Source organism: Eptatretus burgeri, chromosome 8, assembly GCF_056783735.1.
Source record: "Eptatretus burgeri isolate ZD-2024b chromosome 8, Ebu_testis_v1, whole genome shotgun sequence".
In the NCBI taxonomy this organism is placed as follows: Eukaryota; Metazoa; Chordata; class Myxini; order Myxiniformes; family Myxinidae; genus Eptatretus; species Eptatretus burgeri.
In genome coordinates, this window is record NC_140968.1 from 62,869,295 (window position 1) to 62,880,616 (window position 11,322).

The 11,322-nt window shown below is 48.7% G+C and overlaps 1 protein-coding gene across 1 annotated transcript in view; it reads left to right on the forward strand.

The window, feature by feature from the left end:
• The window catches only part of SLC25A13 (solute carrier family 25 member 13), a 153,652-nt gene that overhangs the window by 50,733 nt on the left and 91,597 nt on the right, over positions 1-11,322 (forward strand). The gene's annotated exons all lie outside the window — the stretch shown is intronic.

Consider the following 11,322-nt stretch of genomic DNA (forward strand, 5'->3'; position numbering starts at 1 on the left):
CATTCAGCTTTTCCAATGAAATGTTGGTGATCATGCAACATTTTCTGTGGTAAATGGCTATGCAATTTCACGAGCTTTGTCTGTTCCTCATCCCACATGATACACACAAGGTCTGGACATTGCATAAGAGCTGTATTAGGTGGAGGGATGAGGGAACCATTATTGTCAGGTCAGGTCAGATTAGATCTGTGACTTGCTGCAGGTACTATGTAAACCTGTACTAATCTATTCCACGATCAGGTTGGCGGAGACTAAACCGTCTCCCCCAACAAGTTTCTTGGTGAGGAGGGTGTATGATATGGACACCCATCAGGATGAAGAACAAAACCTGTCAAAGGGCGGAGGAGCACCTTGTGAGCGAACGGCCATCCATATCTTGTGCCCAACTGTGTCTGCGGACGTCTTCCTGCAGTTGGGTTACTTCTTATGAGGAGGTTGGTGGCAGGATTTGCACTCTGGGCACCGTAAAACCCTTCATTCCACAAAACATTACAGAAGCATAAAAAAAAAAAATCTGAAAACCAACTCCGTAGGAGTACCTCATGTGCAGCTTCCCTTCGCAGGGCAGCTCTCCGGACGACGGGATTGGGGCAAAGCTTTCTGGACCCCCAAACTTTGAGGATAGGAGGGAAACCATGGGGTAACATTCCCGGGTCAGATTGCTGGAGAGTATCAGGGTGGTACTGAGGTGTCATCCACCAGACGGCGGTCTCCTTGGGTTAACCTGAGGTGGTCCCTTCAGGGAGGTGTCTGGAATGTCCTATCCCTAAGAGAGGCTGATCACCTGTCTCTGTTTCATCTGAGCTCAAGCGTTTGGACATCGGTATTGCAGCAGTCTCTGAGTTTCGGAGACCGGATTGCGGTGAGATCATGGCAGGTGGTTACACCTACCACTGGTCTGGTTGCTCTGATGGTTACCATGCCCAAGCAGCAGCTGTATCTGTGTCCAATAAGCTGACTCCAATGATAATTGAGGTAACACCAGTCAATGAGCATATTATGAGACTAAGGATTCGTCACTCCTTGGGTGTCATTTCCCTGGTCTCTGTATATGCTCCGACCGAGGCGAGTGATCTCACCGTGAAGGACGCGTTCTGTGCCACGCTCGAGTCTGTGGTTGATCAGTGCCCCAGTTGAGATACACTTTTTGTCTTGGGGTATTTCAATGCATTGACTGGAACTGATAGGGATGGTTATGAGACGTGTGTTGTCCCCATTGGTCTGGGACTGTGAATCAGAATAGCACAAAGTTCCTTGACTTTGCAAGAAGTCATGGAATTCGGGTGGCCAGTTCATGGGTTCAGCACCCACAAGCTCATCGCTGGACTTGGTATTCCAACGCTGGTGGTGTGGCAATGGAGATTTACCATGTGCTCGTTGATGGTCACTGGAGGATGATCCAGAACTGCAGGGTCCACTGGAGTGCTCATTTCCTCAATAGTGACCACCGGCTTGTTGTAGCAACTCTTAAGTTGCACCTTAAATCCAGGAGAATGGCACCATCCCAGCCTTGGCTGGATGTTGGCCAGCTCAAGGATGAGAGGGTAGCTGAGGAGTTTGCGAACAGGCTGAGTGGAGATTTTAGGGGGGGGGGTCTGGGTGCTTTGGGGGATCCTGAAGAGTTGTGGAGTGCCTTGAAGACCACCGTCCTTGATGTTGCTGGTAGATGTCTCGGAACTCCCTGGAGGCCGAAGAAGAATTATTTCTCTCAAGGGACACTGGAGACCATTGCCCAGCGTCGCACGGCCAGGCTGAATGGCAGAGCTGAGCTTTCCAGGGAGCTGAGGCGTAAAACTGTGTGTGCACTAAGGGTGGACAAGGAGGCCTATGTGCAAGGAATCTGTGAGGGGGTAGAGCATCACCTGTGGTCGAAATGATTCTCATCCTGCTTACAAGGGAATTCACACATTGCGTTCATCCAAGCCCGTCCCTCGGTGTATTGCATTTAGAGCAGAGGGTGGTGGGCTCTTGACAGAGGAGTCGGAAGTGAAGGCCCGCTGGGCCGGTTACTTTGAGCGGTTGTTCCAGGCTGATCCATCAGCTGTCGAGTTGGATGTCAGGGGTGTTACAATCCCTAGTACTGACCTTCCAATCAACTGTGGTCCACCTTTGTTTGTGGAAACACAGGTTGCGGTGAACAGGTTGAAATGGAGTAAAGCTCCAGGGATCTGTGGCATCCATGCTGAACTTCTCAAGGCTGGTGGAAATGCTGCACTCGTGTCATTGCATGTAGTTCTGTGCTCTGCCTGGAATAAAGGCATCATCCCAACTGACTGGAAGAGGGGCCTTGTTGTCCCTCTCTGGAATAGGAAGGGTGATCGCCAAGACTGCAACAACTACCGAGGGGTGACGCTGCTCTCGGTGACGGGCAAGGTCTTTGCTCGGATAATTCTTGATAGGGTTCGCCACCATCTGCTTGAGCACCAGCATCCAGAGCAGTCAGGCTTTACACCAAAGAGGTCAACGATTGACCGTATCCTTGCTCTTCGGGTGCTCACCGAACACAGACGAGAGTTTTGGCAGGGGCTGCTTGCAGCCTATGTTGATCTCTGTAAAGCATTTGATTCAGTGAATCGGGATGTCCTCTGGAGGATTCTTGGTCTTCGTGGGGTGCTACTGAGAGTGCTGTGAGATGTGGTGCTTCCATCCTTGACTTATTTCTAGTTTTTACTGGTGTTTGTCAGGGTTTGTGTCCTGGCCCCCATACTTTTCAGCACTTGTATGGACTGGATTCTGGGGAGGATGTCGGAGAGATCAAGCTGTGTTGCATCGTTTGGGAATGTCAAGATCTCTGACCTCAATTTCATCGATGATGCAGTCATCTTTGCGGAGACTGGATATCCTTTTGGGGGCCCTCGAGGTGCTGAATGAGGAGTCGGAGCCAATGGGATTGCAGGTTTCTTGGGTCCAAACTAAGATCCAGGCTTTCAGTGACATCTTGGATACCACTATCCTGTCTGTACCTGTTTGTGGTGAAGATGTTAAGGTCGTGGAGGGATTCACTTTCCTTGGTAGTGATATTCATGTCTCGGCTTGCTGTGAGCCAGAGGTCAACAGACGTCTGGGTCGGGCCTGGGAAGTCATGGATTCACTGGATCATGGGGTGTTGCGCTGCCGGTACCTGTACAGGAGGATGAAAGTCCAAGTCTTCAGGTCCTTGGTGCTTGCAGTCTTGCTCTATGGATGTGAGACTTGGACTCTGACCAGGGTTCTGAGACGGAGACTTAATTCCTTTCGTACCAGCTCTCTTCGGAGAATCCTTGGCTATCCCTGGTCGGACTTTGTCTCCAACGAGCAGTTTCTAAGAGAGACTCAAATGAGATTTGTTACCTGCATAGTCCGTGAGCGTCAGCTGTGGCTGTATGGACATGTGGCTCGTTTTCCTGACGCTGATCCTGCTCATCAGATTCTCTCAGCGAGGGAGCCTCGTGAGTGGAGGAGGCCAATGGGTCGACCATGTGCCTTGTGGTTGCAGCAGGTTGATCAGCATCTCAAGGAGATGGGATGGGCCACGCATCTACCGGGGGATGGTCAGACGGAGGCCCCTGGATTACCGGCGGAAAGTGGACGCAGTGATGCGCTGCTCTGGCGCATCCTTCCATTCCTGACCTGACCTGATTAGGGAAAGAATACTTGGCTCAGCATTGATTTTAAATTCCAAACAAGGGGAACTGGGCCATCGATACGTTTTCGAACATTATCTCTGTAATGTGGAAAAGTGTTGGGGGGGGGGGTTAAAATTGACGGTAAAAGTTTCAGAGGTCCAAAAACTCTCGCAGTATAGTCAGGGTGGTATCGTATCCGTAAACGCCTCTTGTTTGCGTGTGGGGCTAGTTAAGGACTTCCTTTCACAAAAAGGCACACAGGGAAAGCACTGCCTACTCCAAAAGGACCGTCACTATCTGTCTGTGTGCCAGCCATGGCGACATGGTGTGCTGCGAAGCCACAAAATAGGGGAAAGGACTTTTTTGGGGGGGGGGGTGCCCCATGGGTGGGATGGCCTGTAGGATAGGACCTCCCATAATGATTTGGAAACCAATGACAGGCACGTGGAAGGAAAAGGTGTTCTCGGAGTGTGGAAGGTCCAGAAGACCGGCTTTGGAGAAGCTGAAAGAACTAACGTCCAAAGGGTCATGAGGGCTGGTTCTTGGTGCACGTCCTAAGTGAGTGGAACCTTTTGGGGACAAAGAAGGTTGCTCTCTGCTTTCTCTCTGTTTTTCCTCATTCTCTGGTGTCCTCGTGGCTGCCTTTCTTCATTCTTGGACTCTACTCGTTGCTGGCACTTCTCGTCGACTCGCTCCTCCTTCCATAATGGACTCACCATCACTCTACACTCTACGCATCACAAAGGGAAGCCCATGCCTGCAATTATATTTGGGAAAGTGCAATCTGTTGCGCCTCGTGTGGGATCGTTGTTATTTATTTATTTTCATAATTGTACATAATTGTTTGCATGTTCCCATCTCTTTGCTCTTGTCTGTTGATTTGCCTGAACTGTTCCGAACTGATTGTTCCTTCCACCTTTTCCCACATATTCATTATAAATCTTTAAAAAGGTAAGAAACGTGTTCCATCTATCTGCTTTACATGTGTGCCGCCACCCCAAATTTGGTTCATTTGAGTGAACTTGGGGAACAGTAATGTGTAGAAAATGAAACTGAACAGAGTAGTAAGAAACCATTTAGAAAATCCATGGAGGTATTAATAAGGCATTCATAAGACGTGCAGAGGCAAACACATTAGTGAGCCTCGGACGGTTTGTGGATAGTCAGCACAGAGAATGATCTGGCCTTGAAGTGGTGGAAATGCTTGATGACAAGGTATACAGTCAGTAATTCCCGATCGAAGGTGCTGTACTTCCACTCTTAGTTTCAGTGGTTTTGAGAAGGACATGGACACCAGACAGCATCGATAAACTGGTGAAGGGCCTACCCACCATGACCTCAGACGCATCTACCATCAGGCTTGTTGGTGCCTCTGGCCTCAGATAAATCAGGAGTGAGGCTTTGGCCATTGCATCTTTGATGGTGTGGAAGGCTGACAAGGTTGCCTACGACCATCGGAACACTTCAAGTTGCTTACCAGTTCCGAGTATCTCGTTCAGCGACTTCAGGTTTGTGGCTGCATTTGGAATAAATTGACAGTAAAAGTTGAAGAGGTCCAAAAACTCTCGTAGTTTGCGTTGAGATGACTTATGGAAATCCTGAATAATCTACACCTGCTCCTCAAGTGGATGGATGCCTGAACCGTTAAAACAGTGGCCAAGAAATTCAACTCTGGAACGCTTTAGATATGATATGAGGTCATATCTCAGATATGACCTCGGCCTCAGATGCTTTGTCTCTTTCTCATCCCACACGATATACACTAGGTCTGGACAAGACATCGGAACTGCATTGGGTGGAGGGATTGGGGAAGGAGCCTCTTGGCTCTGCACTGATTTTAAATCCCAAACGAGGGAAACTGGGTCATCAAAATGTTTGTAGACATTGTCTATATGGAGTTGTGGTGATCTTGTGACTTTCATCATTTATATAAAAGTTAAACTTGGATTATTTCCCACATTTTTGCTGTTTTGTCCAGATGTTAGTAACACCTCCCTTTATAAACCCAAGGTTGGAAAGAAAATGTTTTCTTACCTCCACCACTTAAGGTGGATGGAGGTTACATTTTCACCACTGTTTATTACCTCCACCACCGAAGGTGGACGGCGGTTATGTATTCACGTCTGTTTGTCTCTGTAAGCACGATATCTCAAAACTTTATGGACGGTACTTGGTGAACCGGTTGGGTGTGTGACAAGGACGAATTGATTAGATTGTGGCGAAGATCTGGATACTAAAATTTTAAAGTGATTATTCACCAATGTTCACCTTCACCTTCCGTGAACATTCCAGATTTGTGTTTGTTCCACATGACCTTCACTGCTAAAGTTCATTAATGTAGAGCACCGTGCTCGTGACATCCGCAAAAAAACGACGAGGCCAACAACCAATGACAACAAGTTCACCTGAGCTTTCGTCAGTCTCCTTCTCTTCCTTGGGGATTATTCTCGTGGACTTTGTTTTTTTGGGGATACAGGGGTAGAGGTGAGCATTGTTCCACCTCTGCTTCTGAACAGAAAAAAAGACAGGAATATTCATTACATGCCACCAACAACAGTGCTATGGCTACTTTTGGAGAACATCTCCTTCAGCTTGATTTGGGTTTGCGTCGCTCATTTCCGTGGTTGTTTGCTATTGCCAACACCAGATACTCTATCTTCGGTGTGGATTTTTAACCTCATTTAGATTTCCTTTTCGATGTCAAACATGCCGTCTATTGGATGCCTCGACACAGCTTCATGTTCTCGAGAAAGCATACACCGTTTCCTCGCTGAATATCACGTGTCTTCCATTCACATCCACATGCGCTTTTCAGAAAAGTACTTTCTGACTTCCCGTCCATAACATGCCCATCGGCAACAATGCAGCCCATCAAGCATCAGATCACACCACATCGAGACCAAGGGTGGATTTTTAACATGTCCTTCAGCTTGGACGGCGGTTATGTTTTTAGTTCTCATACGAGCCTCGACAATGTATACAAAAAAGGGCGTGCTCGCGGACTTGCACCCGATAAATTTTGTATCGCCCACTAAGAGTTTGACTATATGTTACAATATGGGATCATCAGATCATCGTACAGCAGTTGGGCTTCACCGTTACACATGGAACCCAAAAGGATACCTGGGGAGTACTGGTCCATAAACAACGTGACTGCTCCAGACCATTACCCCATTCTATACATTCAGGATTTTCCCACTACACTCCATGGTGCTGCAATCTTCTCCGAGGTCAACCTCATTTGTGCATACCATCTGATTCCTGTGGATCCAGATGACATCCCTAAGATAGCAGGCACCATGCGTCTCGGCCTGTTCAAATTGATTTGCATGCTGTCAGCTTACGCAATGCTGCACAAACCTTTCAACGTTTTATCGATTGAGTTATCAGGGGATTACACTTATGATCATATATATATATATATATATATATATATATATATATATATATATATATATATATATATATATATATATATATATATATATATATATATATATATATATATATATATTGTTACGGCTGTGGAAGTTCGCAGAACACCATAAAGGTCCGTAGTTCAGTTAGATCGATAAGTCTGTGTTCAGTTAGATTTCCCCACCGTTGTTTAATGGGGTTTATTCATGTCACGGGGCTGTGATCCTTTGAGATAGCCGTTTTTCTTTACTATCGTTATTTTGGACAACAACCACGATCGCCTCAAACCACAAAAACCACGATTGCCTCAAACCACAACAACCACGATCACCTCAAACCACAACAACCACGATCACCTAACCACCTTCCGCGCTACGCCAACTGTCGATCCCCTTCTCCACACGCCAAACCACGGCCCTCTCCGCTAGTGTAAAACGTCTCTACGAAGCGAAGGAAACCAGAGGATGGTGCGCGTCCGACGTAAAACGTCCGATGGTGCGCGGATTTTCCCGCCTGCTTTTCCCGCGCTTTGGTGTGGGGAAAGTGCGATTCCAGCCAGAGGTCAAAGGTGAAAATAGGTGGGGGCCTGATTTTGGGGGAATGAATCTCCCTGGACCTGTGCCAAGAATGATTCTCTCGGCCCCCGCGAGGCGCGCGGGGAGGGGGGCGAGAGGGCACGCCCATTTTCTGGAAGCTTCCTGCAGGAGCTGGAAGGTGGGCGGAGCGATAAAAGGGGAGGGGCGAGGTGTTGGAACTGAGGGATATAAGGGCACGCAGAACGCCAGGTGTGTGTGGTGGTTTTCGGTGGTGCGTGGGGCTTCTTCTTCGTCGTCTTGGTCTTCGAAGAGTCTTGGGTTCGGTGGTTTGGGTCGAGTCGTCGGAGCTCGCAGTCGGTGGGGAGTCCGGGCGTGGCACCAGGGACGCGGACGGGAGGCGCCGCTTTGCCAGCTCTGTCGCGCAAGCCTGCGCATCCGTGTGGAGAGCGCCGGAGAGAGCTCGCCGGCTCCGTGGAACGCCGAGCTCAGCCGCGGCTGTCCTAGCTGCCGTGGGGGACAGACGTCGCGACTCGCCCACCATCTCGCCACGAGGGTGCAGGTAACCTGCAACGGTCTCGTGAGATTCGTTCGGTCTGCCAAATCCCACGCCATAAAGGTCTACGGACCCTGTCTGTGGGGGTAGTCTTTTATTTTCCTTGGGTTTTGCTTTTGAATGAATGTTGGTGGCGCCATGTCCTGTAAGTAAAAACTGTGTAAGTTCTGTACATAAATTGCTTATAGTCGGTTGTAGTGCTTTTGCCTTGCTCGTGTCTTGTCCCCTTCCCCCATTGATTGCATGGCTGTATATGTGTACGTGCTGTAAATAAATGTACATGTGTGAATGTACCCCGTTCGTTGCGTCCTCCTTTCCCCCCATTGAAATGCCATCTTGCATTGCGGAAGAAGAGTTGGGGTTGGTAATACCCGGTAAATAGAATCGGATCCGGCGAGGTCGGGCGATAATACCCGCTTGGTTATCACTGAAGAATGGAACGGACCGCTTGAGCGGTTCGTGTCCAAGCCGACCTGCGCCGAGGTACGGTCTCCCGGTAGGCTACCCGCATGGGTACTTAGGTATATCGATATTCGGCGATTGACCCTATTCTGCGCGGGTAAAAAATTGGCTTGGCGATGGTGAGGTTGAAGACCCACCCGTGACTGTTCCGGCGTTGTTCCGGAAGGTCATGACTGAATTGTCCGTCCGGTGGGCGAGCGGCTACTATTAGTGGAAAGCGGCTGTTCGCACGCCGGCGGGCATGAATTCGTAACATATATATATATATATATATATATATATATATATATATATATATATATATATATATATATATATATATGTACACAATCGGTCAAAAGTGTAAGAACACCCCCATTTTTGAAGTTTTAACTGAAATTTAAGCAGCTTAATGTTTCAATGTACTCTGAAATTAAAACATAGAACAAATAAACAATTGCAGATAAAACAAGAAATCATGAAATCGTTTTGTTGAACAAAATTTCATCTAAATTTTTGACTCATCAAAGTATCCACCTTTGGCAGATATTGTTGCTGACCGGGTATCGGCTGCGAGCACGACCGCAAGGTGGGGCGGTAGGGTCAACTCCACCGAACAACCGGAATCTAGATCGTACCTTTTGGAAAACTCCGAGGGTACGGGTCCCTTACCGGACCGTGAATCGTCTATAATTCCACCACGTGGTACAAGGTTATTTGCCAATCTTCAAAATGCCTCGAGATCCACGTGGCGAGTTACCGAGTATTCACACTCTCGATGGCACTCGTACGATTCGAGCCGTTAGCGTGCCCGACCCGTGCGCAACCAGAGCGGATGATTGCCGAAGTCCCGTCAGTCCAAATGCACATTTACAGAGGCAACAGCCTTTGTAATTCACCAACACGCGCCATGCTAAGCCAATGTAAGAAACACAGCAATGAACTGATACATCTAACAAATGTATTTCTTTATAATGGGGGAAAGGGGGGGGCACGCAAGAAGCAGAGTTATCTGACTATATAGATGAAATTATGTACAGCAAAGAGCACTTGTACAATTCCTACGTACAGACGGGCCCACAAATACACACACACACACACACACACACACACACACACACACACACACACACACACACACACACACACACACACACACACACACACACACACACACACACACACACACACCAGACCTGGTGGCCACAGCCTTTATTGAGGCCTCCAACTCAGAGGGAAAGGCGAGCTGAAGACCAGAGCCTGCACTCGGACCTGTCCGCCTCGTGCGGGTACATTGAGCTGGCGGGGTGGCGGGACTCGGACCTGTAGCAGCCCAGGCGTCCACACAAACGGGCTCCCGGCGAACGGAGGCCGGCAGGGCGAAGTCTGGCAAGACAAAAAACTGGCTTTCCAAAAGAAGAACCACCATCGGGGACCTTTCGCGTGCGAGGCGAACGTGATAACCACTCTTGGTCAGGTGAACGTGATAACCACTCTTGATCAGGTGAACATGATAACCACTCTTGATCAAGTGAACGTGATCACCACTCGCGTCAGGCGAACGTGATCACCACTCTTGTCACAAGTTTCTCTCTCCTGGAAAAATGGAGCCGGACCTTTATCCTTCCCCCTCCCTCAGCCGAACCTCGGTGTCGTGGTCTATGTCTTCCCTCATTGGCTGGTTTTGGCGAGCAGAATGCGCTCGTCGCCCTATCATTGGCCAAAAAGGGCGCCAAGGCCGTTGATTGGACCGGGGGGGTGGCGTGACAGGGCATTTCGACTCCCCGCCCCCCGAAGAGGCTTTGCTTCTCTTGGAGCCCGCTCTGTGCCCTTTGACCGACTTGCGGCCACCTCGTCCACGCCCCCCCCCACTGGATTGGGCAAGCGAGATGTCGTGTCTTCGTGAACTCCACCCATGTACGTGCTGACACGCACGTAGGCCATGGCGTCAGTGTGAGGAAGCGAGGTGAAGGAGTGTTGTTGTAGTTGATGTTAGTGGTGTAAAAATAAAAGAAAACCCTATCAAAGTAAGTCACAGTGCATGTACATTTATTCACCCCTTAAACGAGTGACGAGGACCCTAACTAAAAAACACTTACTTACCGATATAACTGTTCTATAGGACCTGTATGTTGAGTGCTCATCGCTTCCAGATTCGTTACAATATAACAGACGAACATACTCGTGGCATTCTTTCTACAATTGAAATCAAATATTGTCTGGAAAGTTCTTCCCACACTGTTGCAGAAGTTCCCACAAATGTGTTGCACTTGCAGGTTGCTTTGCTTTCACCCTTCTTTCTGTCCAGTTCATCCCAAATCAGCTCGATGGGGTTTAGGTCTGGAGACTGTGCTGGCCATTCCATGATTTGAGGCCTACCGTCTTGTTCTTTTCTTTGAAGGTAGTTCTGACATAGCCTGGAGGTATGTTTTGGGTTGTTATCTTGCTGCAGGATGAACCCCTGACCAACTAGGCGTAGACCAGAGAGTATTGCATGGTGCTGCAAAATGCTGTGGCAGCCCTTTTGGTTCAGGGTGCCAGTCACTCTGTGCAAGTCACCGACTCTGGATCCAGCAAAAGAGCCCCAGATCATCACGCTTCCTCCTCCATGTTTGACATTTGACGTCACACACTGAGAAACCATCTTTTCGCCTACTCGACGGCGTACAAAAACCCAGCGTGATGAACCGAAGATTTCAAATTTTGATTCATCGGTCCAGAAGAGACCTTCTTCCAGTTTTCCGTCGGCATTGGCGGTGCTTCACGGCCC